The 14781-nt window shown below is 44.5% G+C and overlaps 1 protein-coding gene across 1 annotated transcript in view; it reads right to left on the reverse strand.

Moving 5' to 3' along the window:
• The window catches only part of ZNF592 (zinc finger protein 592), a 51639-nt gene extending 51529 nt beyond the window's left edge, over positions 1–110 (reverse strand). The window contains 1 exon segment of the mRNA XM_017884262.1: positions 92–110. The gene's annotated coding sequence lies outside the window, so the exon portion shown is untranslated.
• Between the last annotated feature and the right edge of the window lie 14671 nt (positions 111–14781).

Here is a 14781-nt window from a genome sequence, read left to right on the forward strand (position 1 = left end):
CTTCCGATCCTCCCAGGCCACTGGGGCTGCCCCAGGCCGCAGGCCCCGCTCGGCCCCGCTCGGCCCGCTCGGCCGGCCCCGGGGGGCTTACCTGGCGGCTACGGGGCGACTGCAGGCCCGGTCTTGGCCGCGCGCTCCCCAGCGCCGGCTGGGGAGCCACAAACATGGCGACGGCGGTGGGCGTGCGGGGCTGCGGTCCGGGGCGGAGCGGGGGCGGGACCGCTTGGTCGCGGGACCTGGCTGGGGCTTGCCGCGCGGAGGAGGCGGGGAGGCAGCGAAGGCGATCGGACCTGGGCACGGCCAGGACGGTGCGGCTTGAGGGGCTGCCCCGGCCTGGGCCCGGCCTCGCCCTCCCGCCTCCCGCCCGAGGCGGGCTGCGCGGCGCAAGCCAGGCGACAGCGACGACGGCGGCGGCGGGTAGGGCGGGGGACGGCGGCGCTCAGGGTTGGATCCCCGACCCCGAGCGTCCCCCGCCCGGCTCCAGTCCCCTCCACCCCCGCTAGGCACCCTGTGCGGTCCGGCAGGCAGCCGCTCCCTGCGACCTGAGCCTCTTGTCCTCTGACGCGCCTCGGGGCAGGGGCCGAGGCTGCCCACTAAAGGAACAGGATCTGCCTACGCAGCTGTCTTGCCGGCAAAGAGCGCCCAGGACCAGGGACTGCGTCCTCTTCACTGAGACCTGGCGCATAGTGGGGCCTAGTCGAGGCTGTTAAGTGAAAGGAAGCAGGGGTGGCGTGGGCCTGGCTCTCAGGTGCGCTCTAAGTGTTTGGTCATACAAGGACATTCGCGCAGGCTTGGAGGTGCCGGGCACTCTGACATGCTGCCACTGGGGTAACCGAGGGACGCGCGGCAGACAGAGATGGAGGACTGGCAACGGGTGCCTCAAAGAGGTAGACTGGGAGATCTCTCAGGGTTACTGGGGAAGTGTTGACTGTGCAGGGTGAGAACTCAGAAAGTCTGGCAGAAGGCCGGGAGGGTGACCGGCAGGACCTTCCAAGAACCCGGCGTACCTGGAAACTGGGTCCGCAGCATTAGGGCGGCAGCAAGGTCAGGGTGTGGGAACACGGAGATGAGGCCCTGGTGCCTGGCAGTGAGCACACACTGCTAACCGTGGAGAAATTCCTTCTCCAGGAAGGAGATGCAAATTTGCAAGAGGGCTGGAACTAACACGCAACCGGGGCCTGCTGTGCACCAGGCGAGAAATTCAGTTGAAAGTTTGGCTAAGCAGTATGTTAGCGATGAAGCAATAAAGTCAATAAAGGGTGATGATTTCAAGTATTTGGCAGTGGGAGAGAGAGAAAAGTAGGCCTGGAGCTCAAGAAGTACCAAGAATAAAGGAGAAAGTTGGGTCCTACTGTGAAAGCTGAGGCAAAAGCATCCCTTAAGCCGAGAAGTTTGAGTTTAGCCTGGGCAACAAAGCGAGACCCTCCCTCTCTACAAAAGAGTAAAGGGAAAAGTTGATTTTTCTCTTGAGACAGAGTTTTGCTCTTGCAGCCCAGGCTGTATTGCAATGGCGCAGTCTCGGCTCACTGCAACCTCTACCTCCAGGGTTTGGGTGATTCTCCTGCCTCAGCTTCCAAAGTAGCGGGAATTACAGGCACACTGCACTTTAAACAGAGTTTCGCTCTTGTTGCCCAGGCTGGAGTGCAATGGCACAATCTCGGCTCACTGCAACCTCTGCCTCCTGGGTTCAACCGATTCTCCTGCCTCAGCCTCCCGAGTAGCTGGGATTACAGGCATGTGCCACCATGCCTGACTAATTTTGTATTTTTAGTAGAAATGGGGTTTCAACATGTTGGTGGGGCTGGTCTCAAACTCCTGAACTCAGGTCATCCGCCCACCTCAGCCTCCCAAAGTGCTGGGATTACATGCGTGAGCCACCGCGTCCGGCCCTAATTTTTGTATTTTTAGTAGACATGGGGATTCGCCATGTTGGCCAGGCTGGTCTTGAACTCCTGAGCTAAGGTGATCCACCCACCTTAGCCTCCCAAAATGCTGGAATTACAGGCATGAGCTGCCACGCCTGGCCGGTGATTTTTTTTTTTTTTTTTCTAACTTGAGTGGGGAGACCTTAAATAAAGGAGCTGAGAGGGGAGAATGGCAGATAAGATGTAGGATAATTGATGGTGCAAGATACCAGAAAAGGAAAAGTAGATGAGAAGGGGGAAGGGGGAAAGGGGAGAGCAAAAAGTCAGAGAAATCCACCTCTTACTACACGATTTAAAGAGTGCTTAAAGATTGAAATATTTTGAGGTAGGGAGGCATGCATGCTTCCATGGATGAGCTGCCTGGATTACCCTCTACAATCATCCTTAGGGCAGCTGGTCTCACTGTCCTTTAAAATTCAAGTACAATTGACTCCAAACCCGTGTACCACTTAAGAAACCCAGCATACCTGCCAATATCTCCAGAGTTTCATTGGGAACTTACATTTCTCCTAATTATCTCAGGCCCTAATTTCTTGTTTCCAAAAAATACTGTGCTCTTTGGAAGGTTTGTCACCATATCCCAGATATTAGTCCATCTATATTACCTCAAAATATTGCACCCTACCTATAAGCAAGAAAAAATACTCCAAATTATATGATTATGTTATAGTTACATAATTGTTAAATAAACTAGAGTTTGTAGCCGTTAAAAATCATGGTAAAGGCCGGGCGCAGTGGCTCAAGCCTGTAATCCCAGCACTTTGGGAGGCCGAGACGGGCAGATCACGAGGTCGGGAGATCGAGACCATCCTGGCTAACCTGGTGAAACCCCGTCTCTACTAAAATACAAAAAAAAAAACAAAAAAACTAGCCGGGCGTGGGGGCGGGTGCCTGTAGTCCCAGCTACTTGGGAGGCTGAGGCAGGAGAATGGGGTAAACCCAGGAGGCGGAGCTTGCAGTGAGCTGAGATCCGGCCACTGCACTCCGGCCTGGGTGACAGAGCGAGACTCCGTCTCAAAAAAAAAAAAACATGGTAAAGAAAAATATTTAATGATGTGGGAAATCTTTATAATTAAAAGTACATTATAAGGTGATATAGCAGATGGTAATATATAAATATACATAAATATGTATAATGCATAGATTTTAAAACAGGACTTTTCTTCTGTGACATCTGTATTTTCTTATTTTTATAGTGCATGTGTATTTCTCCTGGAAGCAGGGAAAGATATCTTTAAGTAGCTTAAGTATTTTAAGAAAGGAATTTTAAAAGATATTTATGGGGTTCGAAAGAAAAAATATATATTAGGTCTGGGCATGGTGGCTCACGCCTGTAATCCCAGCTCCTTGGGAGGCCGAGGCTGGTGGATCACCTCGAGGTCAGGAGTATGGGACCAGCCTGGCCAACATGGTGAAACCCCGTCTCTACTAAAAGTACAGGCATGGTGGCACTCCTGTAGTCCCAGCTACTTGGGTGGCTGAAGCATGAGAATCACTTGAACCCAGGAGGCAGAGGTTGCAGTGAGCTGAGATTGCGCCACTGCACTCCAGCCTGGGCAACAGAGTGAGACTCTGTCTCAAAAGAAAAAGAAAAAGATATTAGGACTCTGGAAAGGAATTTGGAAATGAATCTTTGAAGTGTAGATGGGACTTTAGCAAGTAGAGATGGACTGGGTTAGGAGACTGTCCCAGGCAGAAGGAACAGTACAACCAAGAACCCAGAGTGAGAAATAGATGGAGTGTTCAGAGGGGAGCACCAAGAAATTCATTTGGCTGGAGCACAGGACTGGTGTAGAAGAAAAGTAGGGGAATCAGTGTGGAAAAGTAAGGTAGGACTATATCAAAAATGGTCTGGAATGCCAAGCTGAACCCTGTGTCCTTTGCATGTCAGGAAGAACCACTGAGGCTTGAACAGTGCAGGTAATAAATTTGCAAATAAATTGTCCTGTAACCTCTTACTCAATGAGGTTTTAGGTCTCAACCCATCAGTCCTAATATTTGGACATTTGATTGACTCAGAGCAATGAGTTAGGGGCAACAGTCTTTGCATCCCAGCTGTTTACAGACTGAAAATTGGGTCTTGCTTCTCTGGCTATTAATTACTACAATTTCTCTTCACCTTTCAGGAGAGTTTCAGAGCGAGAACAAATTAGCAAAGAGCAAAATGGAAAGGAAAAATAAATATGTACCTTACACTAGTACTTAGAAAACTTTTTTGACTACGATCCTCCATAAGAAATGTATTTGACAAAAAAAAAAGAAATGTATTTGACATCTCAACCCAGAACATACGCATGCCTATACACACACACACCCCTGTAAGACAAAAGTTTCATGAAATACTACCCTTATTTTATGAAATGTATTAATGCGTTCTGATATTTTCAACTAATTAATCTTATTCTTTTTAAATGCTGATCAGGACCTACTACATTGATTCCATAACCCCCTGCTGGGTCACAAAGGACATTGAAAAGAGGCTCAACTATAGCCAGATAGCCTGCACCCTTAAGCTTGCCATGTTTACATGTCCCAGAAATCAACAGGACAGACGAGACTCTTCTAAGATGCTGTGGAGGGGTGAGATGGAAGGATTAACAGGAGCCATGTTTGGGTTTCTCTTCCTTTGTCAGCATATGTTTCCTAATATCAATATTTCTCGGGGGCTATAAATATTTTCTTCTTTGTCCAGCTCAAGATACAGATTAAACTTCAAACAAGGTAGACCAGAGACAATTTTTTATTTGAATGAATAGAATCATGGACTAAAATAAAAGGAAAAATAATTTATTGATTGTAACTGTTATCTTAGTTGTGACAATACATTGAGGCTATCTTATCTAACACTGTTGGAGTATTGTAAGGGCAATAAGTTTAATCTCTTCCTTATAAATTTGGAAGCAATGGAAAGGTGAAAATATCAATTTTATTGCCAATAAAGCTGAACTGAAGAATGTGGCTTAGATGGTGGCCAATAAGCTTTTTAATATTTTTCCCTGAATTAAAATTATTTCCAGCCAGGCATGGTTGCTCACACCTGTAATTCCAGCACTTAGGGAGGCAGAGGTGAGAGGATTGCTTGAACCCAGGAGTTAAAGACCAGCCTGGGCAACATAGCAAGACCCTGTTCTCCGTAAAAAGGAAACAATAAAAAATAAAATTATTTTCCCCAAACCTCCATTCTCCCCTTTGCAGAGGCCTAACTATATTAACCATGTCTAATTAGAGAAGATTGCACCCTCTCTTAGGTCAGGCAGGTCTGAATTCAGCAATTAGCTAAGTCTCTGGTGGAAGAATCAGAACAAATTGACTCCTACCTGCCTTTCTATGGAAACAAAAGGATTTAAAGGATAAGGATAAGGATTTACATCCCCTTCCCGACCCCTAATGCCGAAACAAATTAGACCTGGCCCAATAGTTCATCCTTTAATTGGAAAAGAATATTTAAGCAGTGAATAACAACAAATGGCGAATATATACCCTAATATTTCATTTTAACTTCAAAACTATAAAGAACACGCACTTGCCTTGCCAATCTTTAGACCTAGGACCAAACCTCTATTGATTATTGTTCTTGAGCTGTCTGCTGTCTTTCTTACATAAATCATATCCATGATGTATTTTCTATGCTTTCCTTTTTTTTTTTTTTTGTTTTTAACAGTCACCTAGGCTGGAGTGTTAGAGTACAGTGGTGTGATGATGACTCACTGCAGCCTCAACCTCCTGGGCACAAGGGATCCTCCCACCTCAGCCTCCTGAGTAGCTAGGACTACAGGTGTGCACCACCACACTTGGCTAATTACAAATATGTGTGTGTGTGTGTATATATATATATATATATATATTTACAAATATATATATTTGTAAAGACATATATATAAAGATAAATATATATGTGTGTGTGTATACACAATATACATATATTTGTACAAAAATACACATATATTTGTAAAGACAGGGTTTCCCTATGTTGTCCAGGCTGCTGTCAAACTCTTGACCTCAAGCAATCCACCCACCTATTCCCAAAGTGCTGGGATTATAGGTGTGAGCCACCACACCTGGCTTCCAAGTTGACTGTGTACTTAAAACTTCTTACAAAGCAGTATAAGTAGAGGCTTAAAAAAAAAAACTTTCGTAGTTCTTTTGCTCACATCTGATTTAGTAGTAATTTCAACTGGTCTTTAGCTAATATTTTCAAAGCATGCAACTGACATGTCATAGAGACAGCTCTTTTCATGCTTATGTTTCATCTGTTTATGTAATTTTAATAAACTGATGGATAATTCATCAGTTTATTAAACTCCCGCATATAGCTACCATAAACAGGTTTAGGACAGCAGACTCTTGTTAAGCATGTAGCTCAACTGGCAGGAATGAGTATGTAGGTATTCCAGAAAGTAACCCAAACCATTTATCTGTCCTTGAGCATTAGCACCATATTTATTAGAAGGGAATGGAAAGTGTTGATTCCGGAGAGTCCATTAGAAGGAGAGCAGTTAATGCACAGTTAATGCTCATATATTAGGATGACCAACCCTGTGCATATTTCATAACTTTATTCTTCCATCATTTATCCATTTCATAAATGTTTATTGATATTGTGGACAGTGCCAGACACTATCCTAGGCCCTGAAGAAGCATAGCTCAATAGCTCAATGAAGAGAAGGAAACTAATATATAAACAAGATGAAGAGTCTGGAAAAATAGAAGGAAGAAAGTTGGACAGCAAATCCTTCTAACCTTCTCTCCACCCCATGCCCTCAAAATCACTGACCCTCCAGTCCCATTTAGCTAAAATCAGCTTTAAATGGCTTAGAATTGGTATGGCTGTCAAAGAAGTTCAAATGTTAAGACTACTTACTACATTAGCAAAGTATACATACCTTATGTACTTTCAATGTTAAAGAGATGATGTAGTTGGTACAGTCAAGAGAAAACCATGGCAGGGTAAATTGCTATCCTTTAAAAAAGCAATTTGAGGTCAAGCATGGTGGCTTATGCCTATAATCCCAGCACTTTGGGAGGCTGAGGCAGGTGGATCACCTGAGGTCAGGAGTTCAAGACCAGCCCGGCCAACATGGTGAAACCCTGTTTCTACCATAAATAAATAAATAAATAAATAAGCCGAGCATGGTGGTGCATGCCTGTAATCCCAGCTACTCGGGAGGCTGAGGCAGGAGAATCACTTGATCCTGTGAGGCAGAGGTTGCAGTGAGCTGAGATCATACCACTGTACTCCAGCCTGGGTGACAGAGAAAGACTCCGTCTCAAAAAAAAGAAAAAAAAAAAGAGAAATACTACTCCCCAAAAGAAAACGGCCACATACACAACAATGTTTACCATAGTACTTATTGAATGATAGTGAAAATTTAGAAACATTATGAATGGTTAAGTAACTGGTGATGTGAAACGTGTACCTTATTGACACAAGAGAAACATTTGATTACATGTGAAATGAAAAAAAGATACAATTTGCTGGCACATGCTAAGAACCACTAAATTGTATGTTTTAAAGGGGTGAATTTTGTGAATCATTTCAATTTTCTTAAATATATGCTATTGTATATTTTTGCTTTTGTATCAACTAAGATCAGCAGGAAACAAATGAACCGCTCAAAATGTGTATCCGAGGAGAGTTAATAAAGGGACAGTGTACAGAGATGTAAGCAGGGTTGAGGGAAACCAAAAAGGGACAGTGAAGCACCCCAGGTCTAGCGTCTACTGCGAAGCCATTATCAACCATTGGCCTGAAGGGGCAAAGAGATGGAACAGTTACCAGTCTTTCTGTAGCTGTAGGAGAAGGACAGCCAACAGGAGCTTGGAGGAAAGAAGAGCCCTTCCTCTCTTCTTTCTCTCAGATCTCCTTCAGTACCTCTCACTGGCTGAGCCCAGCAGGAAGCCTACAAGCAAAGAGCCCAGATGCTGCTGCTTTCAAGTCCACCTCTGGAAGTAAAGAGCAGAGTGCAAAAGGGTGAAGGGTGGATCGGTATGAGCAAAGGCAAGAATACCTAGCAGGTGTGTGATCATCTGACAGTGTGGAAACTGCCTTAGCATGTGGCCAAGGGCCTTAAGGGAACCTGGAAAACCAAGGCTTCTAGAGATGAAAAGCTGAGGTAGCAAGAAGGCAAGTAAGACCGGTTGAAGAGGTAGAAAAGAGTAACTGATGAGGGTGAGGGCCAGAAATGAGACCATTTTATTGTTTGGTTAAATACCGAGCTGGAGTCTGAGCTAGGGAAGAAATTAAGAGGACATATGTCTGAGCTGAGTTGAACTGGAGCATTAAAAATTCTTCCACGATTGGCTCTTAGCCTATATTTCTTCTTCCTAGCTAAACTACATGCATTCAACAAATAATTGTTTGGTGCCTATCATGTGCCAGGAACTGTTAGGCCCTGGGGATTTAGGAGGGAACAAAATTAACCTCCTTGGCCAGGCACAGTGGCTAATGCCTGTAATCCCTGCACTTTGGGACACCAAGGCAGGAGGATTGCTGGAGGCCAGGAGTTTGAGACCAGCCTGGGCAACGTAGAGACCCTGTCTCTACAAAAAACAAACAAACAAAAAACCTAGGCATAGGGGCACATACCTATGGTCCTTGGGAGGATGAAGCAGGAGGATTGCTTGAGCCCAGGAGTTCAAGGCTGCAGTGGCTGAATTGACTACTTACACATATCCTCCTACCCAGTGCCTAATCTTGTGTTTATCATTTTCTTGTTTTATATATCTATATGTGTGTGTGCGTGTGTGTGTATATATATACACATATGTATATATGTATATCTATGTATATATATGTATTTAGAGACGACAATGTCTTGCTCTGTCACCCGGGCTGGAGTGCAGTGGTGCAATCATGGCTCACTGCAGCCTCAACCTCCCGGGCTCAGGTGATCCTCCCACCTAAGTCTCCTGAGTAGCTGGAACCACAGGCTTGCACCACCACACACAACTAATTCTTGTTTGTTTGTCTTTAAATGTATTCATTTTTAATTTTATTTTTGTAGAGACAATTCTCTCTATGTTGCCCAGGCTGGTCTCAAATTCCTGGCCTCAAACAATCCTCCTGCCTTGGCCTCTTAAAATGCTGGGATTATAGGTGTGAGCTACTGTACCCAGCAAAACATTTTGTTTTAAAATTTATTAAAAATTGGAAAATGGGCCAGGTGCAGCGGCTCACACCCGTAATCCCAGCTCTTTTGGAGGCCGAGGCGGGCAGATCACCAGAACTCAGGAATTCGAGACCAGCCTGACCAACATGGAGAAACCCCATCTCTCCTAAAAATACAAAGTTAGCCGGGCATGTGGCACTTGAGTAGCTGGAACTACTTGGTATTACAGGCTGAGGCAGGAGAATCGCTTGAGCCCAAGAGGCAGAGGTTGTGGTGAGCCAAGATCGCGCCATTGCACTCCAGCCTGGGCAGCAAGAGAGAAACTCCATCTCAAAAAATAAAAAATAAAATTAAAATAAAAATAAAACATTGTAAAATGGGAGCTAGGCACAGTGGCTCATGCCTGTAATCCCAACACTTTGGGAGGCCCAGGCAGGTGGATCACCTGAGGTCAGGAGTTTGAGACCAGCCTGGCCAATGTGATCTTTACTAAAAATACAAAAATTAGCTGGGCATGGTGGTGCACACCTGTAATCCCAGCTTCATGGGAGGCTGAGGCAGGAGAATTGCTTGAACTTGGGAGACAGAGGTTGCAATGAGCCAAGATCACGCCACTTCACTCCAGCTTGGGTGACAGAGCTTAGACTCTGTCTCAAAAAAAAAAAAAAAAAAAAAAAAAAATAGAATGGGTACAGTGGCATGTGTCTGTAATCTCAGTTACTTGGAGAGCTGAGACAGGAGAATCACTTGAGACCAAGAGTTCAAGTCCAGCCTGGGCAACATAGTGTGACCCCCTCCATCTCTTAAAAAAAAAAAAATTAAAAGGGCTGTGAGCACACCATTGCATTCCAGCAGTATTTGTATACATGTGTGTACACACACACACGCACACACATATATATATAAATTTTTGAAAACTGAAAAACCAGTTGGGTACAGTAACTCATATATTTGTGTACACACACACACATACACACACATGCATACATGTTCCCAAAATATAGTTAATTTTAGTTCTTGTTTTCTTTACTAAAACGGTGTCATTTCCTATGTAATATCCTGGGATTTCTTTTTCACTTTTTGTGTTATATTGTTAAAATTCATCTCAGGCTTGATGCATATAGTTGCATATATTTCTTGCAGCTGCTATAGACGATTCTAATGTGTGACTATGCTAACTTTCATTTTTCCAGTGCAACAGAAACTCTTGGTGGCCTGTATTCTCCTTGGCCTGTTAGCCCTGAATATATGGTGGCCAGTTTCATGGGAGCGTTCACTTACTGACAATTTCCGCTGCAAGTGCCAGGTCTTAGGCCTCTCCAATTTCTGTTTCAGGGCCTTTTCAAAGCCGTAAGAGCCTACTCAGCCCTCTTACAGGCATAGCCTGAAAGTAAAGAGAATTAACACAACCTTCAACCAGTGGCAGGTGTGAGCCAAGGAATAAATGCCCCAGTCTCCTATCCTTCAGATGGACAATTCTGGGAGGCATTTTATACACTTTTCAGAGGTCTCCAAAAATCACGCACCCTGCGCTGGCTTTCCCTCCTACCCTACCTCATTCGTTACTCTCCGTTAGACCTGCTGTCCTCCACATCATCAATTCCCAAATACACAACCTGCACCCAAGTCCTTGTCTCAGGGTCTGCTTGTGGGGAACCCAAACTAATACAACGAATTGCCCGATATTGAGCATTGGGTTGTTGCAGATTTCTGTTATTGCAAAAGTGCTACCAAGAACTTTCATGTAAAACCCAATGGTGCTCAAGTGTAAGATTTTCTCTTTAGTATTTACATAGAAATAGAATTGGTAGCTCACAATTCTATTGTGAATGTTCAGCTTTACAAGATAATTTCCAGTTGTTTACCAAAGTGGTTTTGGGGTTTTGTTTTGGTTTGGTTTGATTTTTTTAAACCAATTTACAATTCTAACAACATTGTATATGAGATTCTCTTGATCCACGTCCTCTCCGATGCATGGTATTGTCAGATTTCTTCATTTTTGCCACTCAAATAGATATCAAATGGAATCTCACTGTGGTTTTGACTTGTACCTCTCTGATGATTAATGAAGTTGAATATATCTTTATATATTTATTGACCATAAATGTTTCATATTCTGAGAAATGCCTATTCATAGCTTTTGTCCATTTGTTCTATTGGTTCATTGTCCTTTCTTCCTTAATTTTACTAAGTTTTTGACAGTTATGGGCTTTTTCTTTGAACTCAAGTGTTCAGAATTGAATTAATCATAATTTTCATGTACTGTGATTTTTTCCCCCTGGTTACAAAAGTAATGCATGCATGTTATAAAAGAAACAAGTAAAGAGTGCAGACATGTTGAACGTAGAAAAGTCTCCTTTACTTTCAGCTGCACCCCACCTCCAGGCAAGAATAACTCCCAGGGACAATTTGTCATTCCATGTTTTTAGGTTTTTGTTTTCACATCTTTCTCCCAAATTAGATTGATGGTTTCTCAAGGGTAAAATTGTGTTGTATTCATCTGTGTATTCCCACCCCTAGCATAATGCCTGGTTCAGAGCAGGAATGAAATACATTATTGTTGAATGAACTGCTGAAAGATGAGTTAGAACATAGGCTTTGAAGTTAGAAGGCTTTGGTTTGCCTGGGGCAGAGGATTCAAGCAGGAGAAAAATGGGAGTACTGGTAAAGTGTGCTGGGTTTGATTACTGAAAACTTTGGCTATTGGTCCAGAGTGTTTGTTTTTTATCTTGGAAGCAGTGGGGTGAGGGCATTCAAGACTTTTTAGGTAGAGGAAAGTTATTTATTCATATATATAACTAATTCATATATTTGTTTGTTTGTTTGTTTGTTTGTTTTAGACAGAGTCTCATTCTGTTGCCCAGGCTGGAGTGCAGTGGTGTGATTTTGGCTCACTGAAACCTCTGCCTCCCAGCTTCAAGTGATCCTCCCACCTCAGCCTTCCTACCAGCTGGGATTACAGGTGTGTGCAACCGCACCTGGCTAATTTTTGTATTTTTAGTAGAGATAGGGTTTCGCCATGTTGGTCAAGCTGGTCTTGAACTCCTGACTGCAGGTGATCTGCCCGCCTCAGCTTCCCAAAGTGCTGGGATTACAGGCATGAGCCACTGTGCCGCCCTGCCTATTCTTATGTTTTTACCAGCAACAGAATTAAAGTGAGACATTGACAATCTAGTCATCTACTGGCATTGTACAGGATGTAAGGGGGAGGGGAAGGAGGGAAATGAAACTGGAGACAGAAAAATGAATGAATCAAGCAGTTGTGGCCGAATGCAGTGGCTCACACCTGTAGTCCTAGCACTTCGGGAAACCAAAACAGGCAGATCACTTGAGGCCAGGAGTTCAAGACCAGCTTGGGCAACATGGCAAAAGCCTATCTCTACGAAAAAATACAAAGAAAAAAAAAATAGCCAGGTGTGGTGGCACACAACTGTAGTCCCAACTACTTGGGAAAACCTTTCCCCCCAGGAATTTGATTGGGGAGCCCCTTCTCAAAAAAAAAAAAAAAAAAAAAAAAAAACAAAACAAAACAAAAGTTATTAATTTGTTATGGACACAGACTCCTATGACAAACTCATGAGAACTGTGGCTTCTTTCAGAAAAGTAGACATAAACCTAAGCCCCTACACTTTTCGAGAATCCCTGGATTAGTGAGTCTTTTTTTTTTAAGATAGAGTCTTGCTCTGTCGCCAGGCTACAGTGCAGTGGCATGATCTCGGCTCACTGCAACCTCTGCTTCTTGGGTTCAAGCAATTCTCGTGTCTCAGCCTCCTGAGTAGCTGGGATTACAGGCACGTGCTACCACACCCAGCTAATTTTTGTATTTTCAGTAGAGATGGGGTTTTACTATGTTGGCCAGGATGGTCTTGATCTCCTGACCTTGTGATCTGCCCGCCTCAGCCTCCCAAAGTACTGGGATTACAGGTGTGAGCCACCGCGCCCAGCCTAGTGAGTCATTCTAAGAGTGAAAGAATAAGAACCTGCAGCATGTATTTATTCAGCCAGACATATTTATTAATCCCCTGTTATGTATGTGCAAGGCACTGAGCTGAGTGCTGGGAACAGATGCCATCCAGTATGAAGTATGCATTGTGGTATGACATAGTGATCAGGGGCACAGACTCTGAGCCCAGCTCTCTGGCTTCAGGTGACCTTGTTTAATAAAAAAACAAGCACCCTGCCAGGTGATCTTGTTTAATAAAACAACTGTACTCTACTTCTGTTTTATAGGGACAATACTGACACCATCCTCATGAGCTGCTGTTAAGATTAAATGAATGCTTCATGAGAGCTTGGGCTTGATGGCAGAAATGAGGGAGAAGAGAGAGGGCAGTAACTATGCAGTGGGGGAGTGAGGGCAAGGAAGAATTTTAAAGGATAACAGGATTTTAAAGCAGAGCAAGAGAAGCTGAAGGTGCATCACTCATGATCTGTTCTGTCCCCTAAGGGGGACCAAATGGTGGGAGGGGAGAGATCGAGAGCAAACGTGGAGAGGCTGAGTTTAGCTAGGAAGATACTTCCGCTTGTGAGCTGGAGGGGAGGAGTCAAGTACGGGTGCAGGTGCTGACTCTGAAGTAACCGCAGGCAAGAGGGAAGGAATGTCACCAGAGTGTGGGGCGGGGATGGGGGTGGGGGGGTGAAGAAAAAGGAAAAGTTGTGACACACTGTTTCAAAGAGGGGATCTAGGAAGATGCAAGTGTCAAGGATTATTCAAGACTGGTGAACTGATAAGGGATACTGATCTGCCTGGTTGGGTGACTTCTGGTGGTCATGAGAGCTACAGTAGAAAAACATTAAAAAAAAAAAAAAAAAAAAAAAGGTGGGGTGGGGGAAGTGGTGAGTGCAGAATGTCACAGTGGTGAAATCCGGAAGAAAAGAGACAGATAGGGGAGGCTGGCCATTGTGGCTCACGCCTGTAATCCAAGCACTTTGGGAGGTCAAGGCAGGTAGATTGCTGGAGCCCAGGAGTTCAAGACCAGCCTGGGCAACACGGAGAAAACCAGTCTCAATAAAAAAATTAGCTGGGCATTGTGGCACCTGCCTGTAGTCCCAGCTATTTGAGAGGCTGAGATAGGAAGATCGCTTGAGCCCAGCAGGTAAAGGCTGCAGTGAACCATGATCATGCCACTGCACTCCTGCCTGGGCGACAAAGTGAGACTCTATCTCAAATAATAAAAGAAAGAGAAAGTTGGCCGGGTGCGGTGGCTCATGCCTGTAATCCCAGCGCTTTGGGAGGCCAAGGCAGGCAGTCACCTGAAGTCAGGAGTTCAAGACCAGCCTGGCCAACATGGTGAATCCTTCTCGCTACTAAAAAATACAAAAATTAGCCAGGCATGGTGGCAAGCACCTACAATCCCAGCTGTTTAGGAAGCAGAGGCAGGGAGAATTGCTTGAACCTGGGAGGTGGAGGTTGCAGTGAGCCAAGATCACGCCACTGCACTCCAGACTGGGCAACAGAGTGAGACTCTGTCTCAGAAAAAAAAAAAAAGAGGGATTTGCTGGATTTGCCAACCCACTGGTCTTTACTGAAGTATCTTAAGGGTCACTAAAGTGTCACAGCAGGTGACTCATGGCAAAGAAGAAACGGGAGAAAGAACGGTGAGGCAGTAAACCACATGCAATCTGAGAACACTGACTCTGCAATGAAAGGGAAAAGTAAGACATTAACCAGAAAGAATAACAGAGTGAAGTGAGGTGTATTTTTCTTTCTAAAGGTCAGGAAAGCTGTACTACTGCTATCTCCTCCT

This window comes from Rhinopithecus bieti, unplaced genomic scaffold (genome assembly GCF_001698545.2).
Source record: "Rhinopithecus bieti isolate Rb0 unplaced genomic scaffold, ASM169854v2 scaffold_14885, whole genome shotgun sequence".
NCBI classification, from domain to species: Eukaryota; Metazoa; Chordata; class Mammalia; order Primates; family Cercopithecidae; genus Rhinopithecus; species Rhinopithecus bieti.